Source organism: Calonectris borealis, chromosome 13 (genome assembly GCF_964195595.1).
Source record: "Calonectris borealis chromosome 13, bCalBor7.hap1.2, whole genome shotgun sequence".
Classification (NCBI taxonomy): domain Eukaryota; kingdom Metazoa; phylum Chordata; class Aves; order Procellariiformes; family Procellariidae; genus Calonectris; species Calonectris borealis.
This window is the reverse complement of record NC_134324.1, coordinates 20,676,092-20,694,744: the sequence shown is the minus strand read 5'-3', so window position 1 is coordinate 20,694,744 and position 18,653 is coordinate 20,676,092. Positions and strand designations below refer to the sequence as shown.

At 44.2% G+C, this 18,653-nt stretch overlaps 1 protein-coding gene across 1 annotated transcript in view; it reads right to left on the bottom strand.

Annotated features, from left to right (window-relative positions):
* Positions 1 to 18,201, bottom strand: part of PAK3 (p21 (RAC1) activated kinase 3) — a 113,413-nt gene extending 95,212 nt beyond the window's left edge. The window contains exons 1-2 of the mRNA XM_075162450.1: positions 18,092 to 18,201; positions 3,086 to 3,196 (exon numbers count right to left, since the gene is read on the bottom strand). The gene's annotated coding sequence lies outside the window, so the exon portion shown is untranslated. The remainder of the gene's footprint in view (positions 1 to 3,085; positions 3,197 to 18,091) is intronic.
* Between the last annotated feature and the right edge of the window lie 452 nt (positions 18,202 to 18,653).

Sequence of the window (18,653 nt, the reverse complement as noted above, 5' to 3'; positions counted from 1 at the left end):
AAAACTCTACCACAATAAAAGAGCTTTTTTGTCTAAAGATTGTTTTTAGAGGGCAATGGTCTGGTCAGGGAAAAAGCTGAGTTTAACTTGCTTGATTTCAGCAAGTTTTAAGGGTCTGATCAGGAACTCACTAGAAAAACCCCGCAGTTGTCATCACTCGCCCGTTCCGCATAGGCAGAGGTGTCACGGGCACAGGCAGCAGGCCGTCACCTCCGGGGAAAGGAGGATTTCAGTTACTAAGGGAAGAGCGCAGCCCAGGTTCTTACTGAAACCTGCAGTTCACATGAGGATGAACAGTTACAAAATGAAATACCAGAGCCTCCCACTACAGAGTCAGTTCATGAGTGACCAGAGGTGAAATGCTGAAACCGATACAAGCTAGTGCGTGCAGAAGGACTGAGCCAGAGCGTTCAGGAGATGCCCAAGGCAGCTTCACACAGGCTGCACATCCAAGATAATTCCCTGCCAAGACAGATACCCTCCGGACGCAGACAATGCTGAAAAGCGTAAGTGTTTGGCAGATGAGAAGGGAAAAAAAAATCTGTAAACTCTGAAGGTAAAAGACATTACTCTCGCCCTTAATAACTCACAGATGTATTTTTCCCTATCTTGTCTGCCAAACATTTCAAACTAGTGTTGCATTTCCTATTAAACCATGATGCCCACACAAGGAAACTCGAGTGAGTAGTGGCCCATGAGACGGTATAGTGCTTTGAAAATGAAGTTTCCAAAAGCATTTGAGATAATGGAAGAGAAAAGGAGGGATCAGAAGCAGCAATGAATGAACAGAGAGAGACAGGATTTCTCTGTACATCTGAACTCTGAGCTTCAAAATCACGTGGAAATCCCAGCTTTCCTGGTTTTAACAGGAAATAGCCCAGGAGATAAACTGAAGGCTCTCAGGCAATTCATTTTCCAACATGACAATGCAGTCTACAGCCAGAACATCACATTGCAGTCATGCTGCCTGTTACTCAGTGTGAAAAAAGATCAAAGAGCAAGAGGGAAGGGATCCAGCAAGGCACGGTGCGAATCTGCAGCTGCACTGTTCTCTCTTTCTCACAGCTCACCTAGCTGAAAGCAAGGAGTCTGTTCAAGCTGTGGCTGTCTGCACCCACACAGAGAAGAAACCCATAACGCCAAGTAGCCCCTTTCCCCTGCCTGATGGACTGCACTGCACACCCTCGCTTAGAGCCCCTCTCACGTTCCGTGGGCAGGGAGCACTGCTGGTGTACTCCAGCACAGGAGGGTCAAAGGAGCCATAACTCCAGAAAGGTCTAGTTGCAAACAAAAGCAAGGGAAGCTCATGTCTTTATGAACTTTTATCAGCTTCCAGTCCCTTTTCTCTTCTGTTTTGCTGTCACTTATCACTAAAATTAAATAACATTTGGTTTCGTCACTATGTTAACCAAGAGACATCGCAGACTCAGAAAGTCAAACTCAGTCTAACCTGCTGGATACTCGCTCCTGGTACACTTGACAGGAAAGCACAGCCTAAGATGGAGAGAAGAGGGGACTCATCCCTTGGAAATGCAAGTACCTGATGCCCACCCAACTCATGAAAGAAACATTGCAAAAGGGTTAGAGACACAGAAGATTTATAACTGGGATGATCCTATACAGGCATATCAGTAACTGATGTTGAACAGCGTGCAAAAACCTGATTCACAGCCCCGCAAAGGACCTGGGACAGAGAACATTAGCAGCACAATGTAATCCCCAGCCTTCGCACACCCCTTTACAACAGGCAGTCAATATCCCTGCCAAGTTGCCTGCTTGCGTTTCATATCTGTATTATTTTCCACGCTTATTTTGGTCCTGATCTCAAAAAGGTGCTGTTCATCTCTTCTTCCCAAACGTCACCTCCCCAGTTCTGCACAGCCATGAGCTGCTTGTGTATTTCCATGCCTTGAGAAGTTAGGATAAGGACGCTCCAAAACCCAAAGAAAAATAAAACAGTGCTGGATGCTCCTCAGGTCATCAAAAATACAGGGTAGCACCATAGCATGGACACAGCACTTTCTGCTACTGTGTCAGCATTTTAGGAGGATTCCTGGTTTTCTTCTCTCTTCCTGATGCTTCCTTACAAATCAGGCTCTCTCCGCCTGGTCCTTCTGTGATAAAAGTCTCGTTGCAGCTGCAGGGAAAGGCAAGCCATTTTGCTTGCATGGCTGCCTCTGCATTTCAAGCTTATTTGTATGAGACACTGCCACCCGGCACAATTTGCATACGTACCAAAATGCGAGACCTGCACAAAATGAGGCAGGAAAACCATTTGTCTCTCCCCTCGGAAAAGGTTAATGGCATGGATACTTTGCAAATGTTTACTATGAAGTGTTTCCTAAGCCTCTGAGCTATAGAATTTGTACATAAAAGGAGGTTCGCCCTCTTCCCCCAGTCCCACAATCCTATTTGCTTCAGATTAACACGAGTGACCTCTACTTCACTAGAGCTTCATTCATCGCTCATGGAGCAGGGCCTGGTGTTACTGAATTATTTCCCTGCCATCGTGAAATGCTATTCAGCTGCATTGGAGGGGACAAGGCTGCCGATGCAGGTGTTAGCTTTCTATTACATTAACCGTTCAACACCCAGACAAGATTCCTATTTAAACCTTACTCAGATCAGAAGGGTTGCAGAAAACCATGACATAAGTACAAGATAGCTGGACTTACACACCAAAACACTAGGCCCAAACATGTGATAAAGAAAACAGGGGTGAACTACATCTTGGTAATGAGATGCAATTATACACATCAGGGGACAAAGCAGCCCTGCCATGAAGCACCTCATCTCAGCTCCTCCTGCAGCTCCCTCCCTCCCTGTCCTCAACTGTGTCCGTCACCCAACGTGCCCCACGGTTGCCATCTTAAGAGTGTGTCAGAGGCTCTGGGATGGGTGCTTTTTGAAACGGCTTAATTTAAATTGACATATGAAGTGTCACCTCCAAATCAAGCCAGGCTGAAGAAAACCCTTCAGGACCTTTCTGTCCCTTCTCTCTCTCTTTCTTCCCCTCTCACTTTGCTTTAAAAGAGGGCTCACAGGACACTCACCTCTTGGGCCATCAATAGGAAGCAACTCCTACCTGAAAGGCGTCTTCCGTTGCAGACTATATGGGCAGGGAGGATATGCCCTCATTTCCCCAGTCCTCCAAGAATAACAGCCCAGACTGAAGTCCCTCCACAAGTCAGATGTCCTGTGTCAGACACAAACCCAAATTATTCTGGCACATAAACACAGATCTGTGCTGAAAGAATGGCCATTGGGCAATTAACAGAACGAGCATTAAATCTGTCTCGCTCCTTTGTTCCCCAGGCAGGCTGCAAGATTGACTGAACCTTTTTACTTGGGAAAACAAATATTAGGCCCGATCTTCAGCTGGCAGAGAGCCATGCAGTGCCATCAATTTCTCTGTTATCCTGACTGAAATTTTGACCTCTGGCTTCCAGCTGCATCAAAGCTTTTACTTGCTACCTGCACCTCCCATACCTTCAAACGGCACAATAACGCCGCTCACTATTTTTTGCAGACCAGGGACAGATTTTCCCAGACCTCACTTTTTTTTTTATACCTCACAATTTGATTCTGGTTTTCCTGCCGGCTGGGTACCCCTACCAGGCTTGCCCTTCTACCTCCCCACCCTGTTCTGTCTTATGCACACAGGCTATGCTGAACAGTTTTAAGTAAAAAGTCAGATGTTTTCTGGAAGTGCCACAACAGCACAGCACAAATCCCCCGCTGCGTTAGGCCACCCTGTGCAGCACCCAGGCTGCCTGGCAAATCCTGCTCTGATATGGACTAGATCGCGCCAGGTTTGGGAGTTTTTGCTGTGATTTGCAAACCCATAAATTCTGTATTTAAATGTTCCGTTCATTACTACATCCTTTAGGCATCCTGCCTCTCCTGCTATACTTAAAGTAGAGCAGATAAGTATAAAGGACTTTATAAAGGACTGTATAAAAATACTTATACACCAGATAAGTATATTGGTGGCAATAACTGTCCCGCTCTCATGGAGCAAGGGAAGCAGACTATTTAAATACCTTCAGCACCCGGACTGTCCCAACAAATATTCCACCCTTGAGCTCTCCAAAGAATTACATACCATTCCTTACTCTGCAGAGACAAGAATTTGCTTTTGCATTCAGTGAATGGTGGTTGGGTTTTTGGTTTAAAAAACAAAAACATGTATTTACTGAAAATCACATGTGACTCTTGTGATGAGCAAAGCCATTTTAAACAGTCCAGAACCTGGGGGAACCAGCCAGAACACAGAGGGTGTTGTGTGGGCCCCCTCTTCAACACACACATACTCCCAAAAAGCCAGAGACTGACGAAGACTGGTAGGATAATCAGAGCAAGGGAGATTCCTCTATGGGAGACCGGAGTAGCCGGCTTTTTTTAGCTTAACCAAACAGAGACTGAGAGGGGTCATCACTGCAATCCAGAAATAACTCAAAGGCAAACACCAAGGAAGAAAAATACCTAGTCCAGATCAGTGACTAGAAATAAACAAAGAAGGATAAAAAGTCCATAAGTAAATTTGGACTGGAAATGACAATGTTTCTATTACCAGAATGATGAGGCTTCCTCATTAGAAATAATGGGGGAAAGAAACCATTAACTGTCTTCGGGAGTTTATAAAGCAGACTCTAGGACATGGTACCTGCAGTCAGAGGGGCTGAATCAGGCACCCTCGAGCTTCCTCGCTACACTGGGTTGAGCTTTGGGCTCAAACCCAAAGAAGGAAAAAAAATTAAAATAGAGGAAAATGTCAACATTCACCACTGCTGTCAAAAATCTCTCATTAAAACTAGGCCACAAATGCAGCAAGCTCTGCAAGGAGGAATGCCCAGAGGAGAAAAATGGCATCTTGGTGAATTCAGCCTCCCTGATCGTTCGTGCCTCTCCATCACAAACACAGACACTTGCCCCACGCTCGCTCTCCAGGATGAATTGCCAGCTGGGATTTTTCTGTAGCACGTCTACAGTGAGGCATCAGGAAACTGTCTGTAAAAGCTATTGGAATAACTCTACTGAAAAGCACTCTCTTGCAGTGAAACAAACACTTAAGAGGAAAAGTGGTCAAGTTTTTCTGGACTCCTATTTAGTCTCTGTAACTAGAATTTGCAGGAATCAGAAAGGAAGATAAATGCTTCCATCTTTAGTTATAACTTTTCAAAGGAATTGTGCTTGGTTTTTTCCCCAAAAAACACTCTTCATCAACGTTTGCAATTTATGGCCCAAGAGACATGGAATGCAGAAAGTAGGCAAACACATAAAAGAAAGCAGAGTGTCTACTTCTTAAAATCTTTTTTAACATTTTACAACATACAGTGCAGAGAAAGAAAGAAGGAAACTCAGTTGCCCTCAAATAGGCAAAACTATTTTTAAGGGTTTATTTTCTAAGCTGAGAGAGTTCTAGCACAGCGTATCTTCTTTTTTTTTTTTAAAAAAAGGACACAATACCCTCACTCATTCAATACCTTAACTAAGGATTCAGTGTTCCAGGTTTGACATGGAAGGATTATATGCTGGATTATATAATGTTTTATGCAGACATTCTCATTAAGGAAACGGTGATCTCTCTGCCTGTAGATCTATTCTCCTCTGAAAGCCTGGCAGTGCCACTGAATGACTATTTATCGTGAGCAAAACACTAGTGAGCTCATTCTTGTCTCCTTGCATGCATGGAGCTTGCGATGATATCTTTAACTTGCCCCATGAGATAAAAATATAAAAGGAAAATGAAAGGAGAGAGGGAAATCAAGAAAATGGGTAAAAAATATGTGGGGAGGGACACAGCAGAAAGAAACCCAGTGCAGGAAACAAATACCTCCTTCCTGTACACCTCCACTGCCACCGTCTCCAAACTGTATCCATGTCTCTCTTTAATATAATCTTCCTATTTTGCAAACACTTCAAGAATAAATAGAAGCCTTTCTGTCAAATATACAGTGAAAGAAATACTGACAGGTTTGTCTTTCCTTTCACACTCTCCTTCTGACTCACCTGCACCCAACCTAGAAGGGGTGCAGAACCACATGCGCATTTGTTGGGAGATCCGTCAGCGCTACGGAGGGCAACGCTGGCTGGGCTGAAGGCAGCTGGCGCAGTGCAGGCCCCCACCTTCTGTACCCTGCAGCAACGGGGCTCTACCTACGACACAGCCGAAAGCTTGCAACTTCCTGTGACGTTTTAGAAACTGGCTGGGAATCCCCTAGAATTTCTTAAGGTATTGAATTATGAGGTGTCCTATCACAGGGAGAATTTAATCTGAATATGCCTGGAGACACAGCACATGCACACACAGGCACATGAACAAAAGGGTTACTCGAATACAGCTGGCGCTCAGCTAGAATCCAAATGACTGAGGAAAGTTTATCATTGCTCTTCCACCCATGCATCTTCAAAGCACACTGGTCAGTAATGGAACAGGTCCTCTGAAGGAGTCACTGGTACCTGTAACTCATTCCTACTACTACCCCGAGAAGGAATTAATCAATACATTCGTTTCTAGGCACTCGCGGAGGGATCAGACCCCCATTCTGCCTGGACAAGCTGGAAGGATGCCTGTCCCTGTCCTACACCGCTTACAACCCCTGTTACTGGCAGCACACCAGTAAAGGAGATGAGAGGACAGGGAGCTGAAGCAACCGACAGCACAGCACAGAAACCAAGCCTCAGTTCAGTTCCCGTCTGCCTGGTGCCAGGTAAGAGCAACGCGTAGGCCTCTCAGCAGAGAGAGGTTTCAAGGAAGTATCAAAAAACCAACCCAGTAATATGGTGGCTCCCTCAGATGTGATGCGTTTTCCAGAGGCATAGGGATGTGACCGGAGAATCAGCAAGTGGATATCTCGGGACTGACAGAGCAAAAATAATGGTCAACATCTTGATCCAGTCATAGGTGAGCCCGCTGAGGAGATGCTGCCTGGTGAAGAGCCCTAAGGACCAAGCTCTCACTTTAAGGAGGCAGTTCCTTCCATTTTTCAAAGGGCAGAAGCCAAAAGCCTGTTCAAAAATATGATCAACAGCTACTTTAGTTTAATCACAGGAGCAAAGTCAATTAAAAGGCATGATAGAGTAGAAAGTTGTGCAAAATAACTTATTTTTCTTCTTCTTTCCCAAAAAAAAGAAGGTGCTTGTCAGTCCCATCAGAATGCCTTTGATCTCAAGATTGATCTAAGCAACCAAACAGAAGAAATGAAAGAAAAAATGAAAAAGGCTCTCTGGAAGCAGTATGCATACATCTTCCCTCCACACTGCTTCGCCTCTGCCTCCCCAGCCCCAAGCAGGTGACTCCTGAGAGCTGGCAAGGTACGACGCAGCCCCACGCACCCCGACATGCCTCCGGCACTTTCGGAAGGCTCTACCAAATCCTCCATTCTGCTCTATCTTTGCTAGGTATGTTAATAAGTGACCAAGGTTTATTGTGCTCTAGTTACATTTTACAGTCATACATGGTGCTCTTCTCAACAGCATTCTCCCTCTTAAATTCCCAAGAGCAGGGAAGCACAGTCCGTGGGGTTTAAGGATGTTCTGTATTTTGAATTTTGAGGCCATCATCGTTGCTAGATTAAAACTGCACTGGCTGAGTCTATCTACAAAAACAGAGTTATCAGCCCTCCACAGGCTTGCAGAAGGTCAGGGCAGCCAGGCAGGGAAACTTAAAATTCAAGAAAGACTGTCTGTGTATTAGGTCTTAATTTAGAAGTGGCTTGGGTATTTCAGCCCTCACTTAAGGTTAGGCACGCGAGTCCTCTCACTGAAGTCATAGGAGCTATTCGTGGGCTCAGAAGTTAGACACGCATTAAGCACCCTCCTGACTTGTGACTTCAGATCACAACATCTGTGAAGCAGAGTCCGCTGCTTAATACCGCCTTGTCCAGCCCTTTACATGATGATCCTATCTGCTCTGGGGTCTAAGAGCCGCTGTATAATAATTATTTAAGTTAAATGACATCAATTGAGATCAGACTAGCCTTAAGTTTGGCTTTTTCAGGAAAAAACAGAAAGCATCCATAGACGCACATTGCCTCTTCTGATGTCAGCAAAAATCTTGCTACCGATTTCATGAAAACCAGGATTTCATTGCAACATTTAATGCTCTGAGTGTAACTTGGTAAAAGCAGGACTGTCCCAGTTTTCCCTACAGTTGTTAAACGAGAGAGTTATCAGTTCAAAGACAAAAGCAGAACTGTAAACAGTGCTACTTGCAGTGATGATCATAATTGGAGGAAAAAAAGGAGAATTAATATTTCTCTGCAGCACTGGATGTTCCCAGCAAATGCTAGAAATGGCAACAGTGTTCAGTGACAGACTTATTATTCACAGAAAGCTTTCTCATAATCTCATAATAATTCTCATAAACCTCTTTAGCCTTTATTTTACAAGATTTCTGCCTGGGTTTGCTGTGGCCCTCTGCAATCTGGAAGCTGAACAGCCAGCCACAGTGCAGCAGAGAGCTTGAGACACTAACCCTGAGACCTGGGAAAGTTCCTCGCTGTCTGCTGAAACCTGCTGCTCCAGAGATGCCAGCAAACCCTTCTCCATCACAGGGCTGCTCTGCCTGGCTGGTGGGCGAGCAAGCACCAAGTCCAAGAAGGAGGCAAATATTTAGTGATCCTGTTGGCACGAACACTCCTGTTGAGAGGAATGAAAAGTTCATTTGTATTCACATACACTGAGTGGTTTGTGCAGCTACCCCTACTGCTGTGTATCACATACACAGGATCAGACCTCAGGCGAGGGAGAAAGCGGGTCGTTAAGTCACAGAAGTTCAGTCAACCTGTCCAGATATGGGTCTCAGGAGAACATTCAATTTAGATAGCTTCCTCAACCCTCCTGAAGCTCTGTTTATGATCGATTAATGTAGACATACAGAAATGATAACAACTTGATAAATCTCAGTATGCAGGAGGTCATTTTTAAAGCGTCATTATGTGCATTAGAAAGCTTTAACACTCATGACACCATAATTATAATCAAGCCTCATCTGGCATTACCTAGCATTGGGAAGAGTGTAGTGGGGGGTAGTTTGGTTTAATTCCTAATCTAATTAAAATTCTATTTTGTTCCAGCAGCCAAAGCCGTCTTCCATTTTAAAAGCATAACAATGCATACCTGCAATTATGAATTAAGTAATTTCATTTAAAAGCAACTGCTACGTTCAAGAAAATCCTGCACCTTGGATGTCCTCGTGGAAAAACACAGAACTTGCCAATTCCGGCTCCTTACAGCCCAGCATTGATGTAAAATAAAAAATTACAAAGGTGGAAAGCTCACGGCTTTGCAGGACAAAGGCACAGCTGTATTTCATACCTCACAAAACTCATTCTGTGCAGCACAGACTTGAAAGTAAATTTTTGGGGTGGAGCTAGGGGAGGATGCTTAAATCTCTTCACAGTTGCCTACATCAGTTACAAAGTTATTAGCCTCATTGTGCGAATAACAGGGCGAAACACCACGTCTTTGAATAATTCAGGAAGTCAGGTTGAAGGACAGTAGCAATGCCTTCTCACTTCAAATCCTGTCTCCCTCTTCCCCACACTGATCTCCTGTGGCTCCACCAAACATAAAGCAGCAGGCAACGAAAGAACCAACCATTACTACAGACAGCTGCCTAACGCCCCGCTCCCTCCCTTCTCCCCCAAGTGCCCATCAGAAATGACTCTCCGCGTCCATCCTTCTCTTCTTTCTGCGGACTTGTGAACGAGAAAGGGAAAGCAAAGATTATTGATCTGACCTCCAAATTCAAAAGTGCAGAGCACCCCCAGGCTGCAAGAGAGGAAATCCCTGGTAAGGTCGTGTTAATAGCGTCCTCCATCTGGCAATACTTCTAACAGCTGACAAAACTTTTAAGGTGCCCATTATCACAGCTATGGGGTGAAATCAGAAAGTCTGACTGGGGTTTATAAATCCCAGTTTAACACATGCACACCACGATTTATGAACATTAATGGCTGGGCTCAGCATCACTAAATCAGTCCCTCCTGCTACAAGTATGAAGTAAAGATGGATAAATCAGAGCATTTCATTTAGGGTGATTTACATTGCAGATAAACCAACAGAGTGATTTGTTAACACATTGCAGGATCTTCTAATCTCTTTCTGGTTTTCCATCAATCAAAACTTTTTGAAATTACATCACTAAATCCCAGACTAGAGGGGCAGGGCCATAACTCAAGTCTCGGGGGCAAACCCCAGCAAGCTTATGGTGTGGGGTGATGGTTTGGTTGGGCTGGGCTGGGTGACGAGGCAGCTGGGTTCAGTTCCCTGCTCTGGGACTCCTTACACAATTTGGAGGCCAAACTTTGCATGGGATCCACTCTCCTGTCTTGTTCTACAACTCCTCAGTTCCATGCCCCCATGCATGAAAGTGAGACCAGAGCATGTCCCCCTGAGGGTTGGATCATGAGGAAAAACACCTTCAGAAGAGCATAGGGTGTTAAACACTAAGGCAGCTACCCTGCAAGGCAGTCAGGGATCCTGGCCACCCTGGAGAGCCATGAGAAGAAGCTGAGGTCTCCCTCAAGGTGATGGAGTGATCACTTATAGACCATAGGGACAGATGTAAGATGGGGTGACCTAGAGGAGCATAGACCTAGGAGCACTTCTGTGAGGAGCTCCAGCTGGGCTGTGCAAAGATCATGAGTACAATTTTCACAACAAGGAAGATAATTTGCAGAAAAACCCACTGCCTGCCCCCAGGACACACAGTTTCTAAAAGACTGCTGTAACCATCCTGCTTGATCACCTTCATAACACCAGCCATAGAAACAATCCAGAAGAGATGGTAGGAGAAGAGAGCTGGAAGGAATGTCCTATGAAGAGCGGCTAAGGACTTTGGGTTTGTCTAGTTTGGAAAACAGGAGGCTGAGGGGCGACCTCATTGCCCTCTGCAGCTTCCTGAGGTGGGGACGTGGAGAGGGAAGTGCTGAGCTCTTCTCCCTGGGATCCAGTGATAGGACACGTGGGAATGGTTCAAAGCTGCGCCAGGGGAGGTTTAGACTGGACATCAGGAAGCATTTCTTTACCGAGAGGGTGGTCAAACACTGGAACAGGCTTCCTAGAGAGGTGGTCGATGCCCTAACCCTGTCAGTGTTTAATAGGCATTTGGACAATGCCTTTAATAACGTGCTTTAACTTTTGGTCAGTCCTGAATTGGTCAGGCAACTGGAACAGATGATCGTTGTAGATCCCTTTCAACTGAAATAGTCTATTCTATTCTGTTCTATTCTATGAGCTCCTAGTAAGGGAATCAAAAAACCATTCAGCCTTTGATGTATTTTTACAATTTTGGAGGACTGTGCAGGAGAGGGGCTGCACAGAGCCAGCACACAGCTACTTCTCCAACATCTTTATTGGACCACTTCCACAGCTCCAGAATGGGGCCCTCGAGGGCAGGGAGGCCCCAAGGACAACTTTCCTCCTGCACCTCAGGATGGATGACTTCTGGTCCTGGCTCCACCCTGGTCTCTCTGTTCCCCATGTTGTTCTCAGTGCCTGTTTCCTCAACTGTGAAGGGGAAATTAGGAAAGTGGCCTCATTTATAAAGCACTTTGAGATGTGCTGATGACAAGCACTCTAAAGGAGTGATTTGTTCTTCAGGCACGACTTCTGATCTCAGCGGTTGCTCAGTCTTTCAGCATATCCAGATAGCTTAAGACTCAGAACTTATGTGTGTCTCTGTATTACATCTCACAGACTTTATAAATTCTCTATTTCCTCCTCCCAGAAACCAACAAGTTTGGTTTCTTGTGCAAAGCTGATAACTTCTCCATCACAAAAGCATTCCAAGTTAGTCAGAATCCAAAATACAAGAGCCAGGTGCGCCTCTCTAGGTTTCCACCTACAAAAAAATCCTTTCTCAACAGTTAGACCTTGGTGGCTACTGCTTTTCACATGGAAAACTACTCTCCTGTTTGACTAACGTTCTGCTTCAGCTTTCATGTTGCAGCATGGTGCTGAGGAGGCAATACTAGAGTAATCTGCGGTTCAGCAGACGTGAAGTTGATTAGCACTGTACATGAATCACTGTCTGACCTTTGCATCCGTTTATTTCAGCAGCAACACTCATTTGAATTGATCTAAAGGAGCTACTTTCTGAAATGCCGTTACACTGATGCAAATAGTTCTTATGTAATTCCTATACAAAGCTCTTCAGGAAGCCATTCACAAAGTCCTGTCTGTACTGGATGGACAAGCAGTACCAGAAAATTAGGACTGACTCTAAAAGGCATTTGCTTGGTTTTTTCTATAGAACAGGCACCACAGAACCATAGAACAGGCACCACACAGCAACAACGGGCCTGTCCCAGGGCTGGACGCGCCTGCATCCCGCAAGCCGAGTGGGATGGTTCCCTCCATGCAGATAAACCCAGAGCTCATGTCACACACCAGGCAGTGGCGAGGGGACAACCACCCCCTCTGCTGCCCTCACAAAAGCACCCCTGTTCCCTTCCTCACCCTGCCCAGAGTGAGAGAGGAATATAACTTCCCCTCAACAGTGCTCTGACTGTCGTACATATATTATAAACACACATACAAAAATACACATTTATATATACATATATGTATACATTTTGTTCATACACGTATGTGTATATATACATATACATAGGCACATACATACATACATATATATGTGTTGGACACAATTGTATGAACTGAAAGAGCTCAGGACCAGGGCCAAGTGCTTTAGTCTGAGACTTTCCAAGTCCAGAGTATCTGGTTGTTCCTTCTCTCACTGGTCCAGCTGTGCCAGCAGAGAAAACATTATCCTGACCAGACTGTGCTTTTAACAGTACAGATCATTTTGATGAGGTGCCTCTGTACAGTAAAAGCACAAACTTTTGCTACAATCACTTTTCTCCCCACCAGGAACAATGAGAGGGCAGGGGGTGCAGGGCAGCGTTGCCCCAGTGGTCCAAGTCCACACCTAGACTAATGTTATCCTTAATTTATCCTACAGGTATATCCAAGCAAAAGGAATCAAAGAACCTTACTCCCAAAGCCTCAGCCTCTGTAGTCTGGAACAATCCCCTTCAATCCCATAATTATTTTAACAACTTGGCAATCTAGTTGGATTTTGCCACTTTCAGAATGATTTCATGGTCCAGAGATGCTTGCTGAGGACAAAGCAGAACTAGAGTGCCATTTGAAACATTAGTTGATTAGATAACTTGTGCTTTTAAGTATACTGCATGATTATCGGCACATAAAACACCATAATGCTTCTGAGCTCTGGTAAGACCCATGCCTTGCATTAACTGCACGAGCTATAAGCCCAGCCCCAGTGTGCTTTGGCTTCTGGTTATAGGGCATATTCGAAACCTTACCAAGTGCTAGCACAAAGTTCTATCACCTTATTTGTGTAGTTCCTCCCACAATGGTGACTTGAGATCTACCCTTCAAATATTTACACACACACTTCACACATCAGACTAGACACTGTTGAAGCAGAGCTGTGGGTATGCATAATACACCTTTTTTTTTTCCTATGATATTGTTATGAAGTAGGAGGTGAGATTATTCACGTATTAGGCCTTCAGTCTCCAGGGAACTGTCTGTGGTTTCTATATTTATACTTTCAGAGTTGTCACAGAAAATACTGCAAGAGATTTTGATCTTGAAAACTGATGCAAATTAAAAAAAATCTGTGGCGTTTCCACCTCATCCCCAAAGCTGGGAGAAACAGAGGCTCTCAGACTTTTGCTCTCCTCTTCCTTAAAACAAAAAGACAGAGTAAAGCAGCAGGAGGCCATCACACAAATGGCAATCATAAAATTGATCAGGCTATCAAACAACTGTCATCAAGAAGCAGAAAATAGATTAATGAGCATTCATTATTGACTGGTCAAGTAGCCTGGCAACAGCTCTCTCCAAACGCTGACAACAGCAGGACTCTCTAATCATTTCCAAGCAGGACAGGACCTTTCTTATGCCACTGGTCAGCACAGCTCTGGGATTTTGCTCTTCAACATGCAGAGAAGATAAAACGGGACTTACATACAATACTGGCTGCTGTCTCAGCACAAATATTCCAAAATTTGAATTCCCTATCATGTAAACACCAAGAAAAATGTGCAAATCTAGATTAAGAGATGCGCAACTAAATATTTTCAACAGCTTGTCATGGGTTGCTATTTTAGAGAAGGTTGCCTCTTACCAAATGAAAATGCTAATAGTAAAGTTTTGAAGATCAGCAATGAACAAGTGGTGAGAAAACAAAAGGGTTCACATGGTAGACATCTTGGTCCCTGCTATGTCAATGCCACTCCGTGGCCAGCAGAACTGCTCAAGTTGGATCAATAAAGAGAGGGGCTGTAGGCTGGGCAGACTTTGAGAACATTCCTTTGTTCTATTAGCCTGGTCCGTTGTATTAGCCTTGGCATTGAACTACCCTAATTTTACATATAGCTCAGCGTATGTAGCATATATACAGATTATCTTTTTTGGATCTGGCCAGTTCAGATAGGATGGACACGCGGGTCACCAGCCCGTGTGCTCATGCTTGGCTCCTGTTCAAAACAGCCTGGCTCCAAGGGCCTTCCAGGCACAGAACAGAGGATATTTATTGTATCAGGTTTCTGAAGTTCAAGAACATTTTACAAAGGCAATGAAAGGGGTGGAAAGCACCTTATGTCAGCAGTTGGCTCAAGACACACGGACTTGATGGTTTGAATGCTGCCAAGATTGGGATTGTGTTGTTATTGTGCAGCAGATGAACTGCAGCCTTGTATAAAACAGGTATTGGTGGTTGTGTTAAAAAGAATATTCTACATCAATGAATCAAAAGTGCGTGGCTTCTGGGTTTGCTTGAGGGACTGTTTCAATCAGGTAAAAATAAACAAAGACAGGGATGAAGGCCAAAGACATAGTAGGGAAGTTCCATCTCAAGAACCTCTGTACTACGTAACTACAACTCACATCTATTCACTGTCCCACAAGGTACGTAGTACAACCCACATACATTCACCTCCCACACATGGCTGAGGGATTCAAAATCACCATTGACTGGTGCAGTGCAGAATGAGTCTGCGATGCCCAAAGGGGCCCAGTGACAAAGAACCAGAGCAGTCACTCACTCCTCTTCTATGTACAGCCACACTGCGGGCTCACCTGACTCCACCTCGTGTGTTACATGTGTCCAACTCCTCAGGCAAAAAACAGGGAAAAAAGAGGGTGACGGGGCTGGTATGGTCTTACGCAAGCCTCTCTGTTCTCTCCCCAGTGCTGCTGCCCCTCTCCTGAAGGAACTGAAACACATAGCAGAAGCAGCTGGCACTAAACTTTATAGAAATTTATAGAAATCCTGCCATGTGCTTTGCCTTCTGCATGGGGACCCACCTCTACTCCCCTACCCCATGTTTCCTGGTTGCCTGGTTCAGCAAGACCTACAAGGGAGAACAGCACTAGTGGTGCATGTTCCACACAGTAAGAAGTTCCCTCTGCCTCCATTTCTCAGGTCACTTTTGCATCAGTGAGAAGCCCCATGAGCTGTCCTCCAGTCCCACTTGTCAAACGATTATAAAGGGATGTAGGGTACTTATGCCCATTTATACCATTTAAAGATCTATCCTGTGGCTCACTTTTGCTCAGTAATTTTACAGAGGTGATATGAAATATGGGTCAATAGTTAATGTTTCTTAATATTAAAAGATTGATTGCAGTGGGGGGAAATTAATAGTGCAGAACATGCAAGTGTGATCCAACAGAAGCAAGTGCCTATTCCAAAAGAGCTGAGATGCTGCTGCACAGAAAGAATCAGCATTTATCTGAGTGTCCTTAATAATTGAAGAGTTCACTGCCTTTTTTAGCCAACTCTAAAATAAACATCATCATCAGTATTGCAGTGAGGCCTGTAAGACCCATCTCCCAGGCCAGGACCCCAGAGGACCAAATGAGCACAAGCAGCTTTCCCCAGTGAGCTGATAAACAAAATATAGAGCATGAAGTAACATGTGGGTACAGCTAAGGATGCGTAAGGAAATAAGAGGATTTAGGTCAAACATGGGAATAGTGCTGTCCACTGTCAAAAGAAGTTGAAGAATAATCTTTAATAAACGCTGCTGTGGAAGATGGAGTTTTGAGGTAGGATAAGAAGGAAGAAAACAACATTTTACTGGGGTTCTTGGAGGAACAACCTCCCGTGTGAGAGTCAAAGTCCAGTGGTCAGTGGTCAAAGACCCCCCAACAGGCTAAACAGCCTTTCTGGTTAGTTCAAGTGAGATAATGGGAGCGAAGTGGCTCCTCGCTCCCTCCTAGCTGCCGCTGACTTCCAGAGTGGCTGAGCTAGTGCCTAGGTCAGGCAGCTTGGCTGGAAGCAGCTTCAGGAGAGCGGGCAGGTAGGAATCAGGGAAAGGAAGATGAGCAGTTTGTGTCTGACAGGAGGGAGAAGATGAAGGGCAGCAGAGAGATCTTCAGAGAGCAGGAAATGCAGCCATCAGTCTGGAGGGGCGACCTCTGCAGTACCAAGAGAAGTGAGGTAAAATGAGATTTGACAACTTTCATTACTCTCCGAGAAGGATGATGCAGGGAGCTGAGACAGAAGATAGAGGGGACCTGCACGGAAGAACTTTATTTGTACCTAGACTTAAAAAAAAAAACCAAACAAAATCAGCAGCAGCCTCTCCATATGCTCTGGATGCACTTGACAAAAACATCAAACTAAAAAAAATGTCTGAAGGTAACCCAAGCACAGCAGATAATTTAGTCTAAGCCAGTATCAATTCAGGTAACCCCAAAGCTCTACATTCACTGAGACAAAACACCATTATTAGCAAAGAAAATTAAAGCCATTTGCTCTGAGGTCAATGAGATCAGAACATGTGAAGAAACTGAGTCCTACTACCTCATTTTAATACCATATATTTTCCTAAACGAATAAATCATCATGCCACAAACCACTGTCTTTTGTAATGGGGGCAAACACCCTCTCTACTGCCCTTTCATCAGTTCAGTCCTCCCCCTCTGCATCTTCCTTTCCAGCAGCACCTTTTTCTAAACTGAGTGAAAGCAGAGGTAAAAATACCAGTACCAAAAAGAAAAAAAAAAAGATAATCCTAACTCTTGCACTTGTTTGCACTGCTAGCGTCCCCCTGACAATCTGTCACAATGGATCACTCCCCAAAGGGAAGCTGTTCTGGGATGCTGATGGTTCACAGTGTTGTGAAGTCCTGTTTGGGACCAATTTGAAAATAACATTTCACCAAAGATCCGAAAAATGCCCCAGGACAACCTTTAGCCCGAATTATCAGTTGAGGTCCCAATGGTTTTTACACACTCAAGTAACCTCTTTCCCTCCCACCACCCTTCTGCTTCTGGCTTCAGATTTCCACAGAGAAAAAATTAATAAACTCAATCCCCACGGGCCATTTTATTTATTAATGGGCAAAATTCTCTCAGTTCCTTCACTGCTTTTCTCATAGCTACTAGACAACGTTCAGATGACCTTCTGCTTGTCTTATCTATGTACAGCTAAATTTCATTTAATTCAATTATGAGTGAAAGTGGGCCACAGGAAGCCAATATGACAACTCCACCAGATAATCTTCAACTTATCTGTCACAATTTCATCCATAAGGTCCTTTTCTCATTTTACTTCAAGATTCCTGACTGCCTCACAGTCTGATTTGCTTATTTTAAGACAGAAGTAGTAATTTGTCTTGTTAGTCTTTGCAAAGATTTTTAGATGTAGGTAGAGATAAATGAAGTTTTGAGCTACCATATTTCTTAAATAGTCAAACATTTTCTTTTTATACTGTTAAAATAGAAAAAGTAAATGGTTAATTTTCAGCACTAGGAGGGACATTAGTCTTGCTGAGTGCTTCTAGCAGAGATGCATGCAAAAAAATCATGTGCATTGCACAAAATATAAATAACTAACATAAAATAAAGCTATATAATTATATGGCATTTTAATGGGGTTTTATAATTATATTGCATTTTAATGGGATTTGGACAATTAACTCCCTTCAGCTCTTTGCAAATCTCTGCCTTAGGCAATAACCTTGTGCCAATGTCCACCCCAAACCAATGTGTAAAACAAACTCCAGGGTGACTTATGTCTCTGCTGAAGTGCACTCACCTCCATAATGAAAAACAGCCACTGCTGACCTGTTGCAGTGGCTAGAACGCAAAGCAGGGGTGCTCTATTTAGCCACGAGCCAACAGGGGATTTCATCACACGAGATGTAATGCCGAGAGCCTGGGACAAGTAGCCCCATCACATCCATACTCCACATTTCTTCTGCTCCACAGTCCAGCAAGGTTGACTGAGAGGGAAGAGCATCGTTTCATCAGTCACTAATGCCACATCTTAAATCAATATGGAGGGGAATGTTGCCTTGGGAAGCTCCCTGCTGAATACTGTGCCAACCTGTTTCTCTTTTAAGAGCTGGCAAGGCAGGACAAGTTCACAGACATAAACTTATGGGTCAGCAAATCTAAATTCTCCCTGGGAACTAGATTTCTAAATAAAACCCATCCTTTTAGTGCAGTGCTATTTATAAGGGCTGCAAGTTTATGCTGCTCACTCCCTGTTTAGTTTAGCCTTTCTCTAATATTCATTATCTCACTCTTGACTTCTTGCTGTCTGCATATCCATTGTCACCTCTCATTTAGGAGTGACTCATTCTTAAAAGGATTTA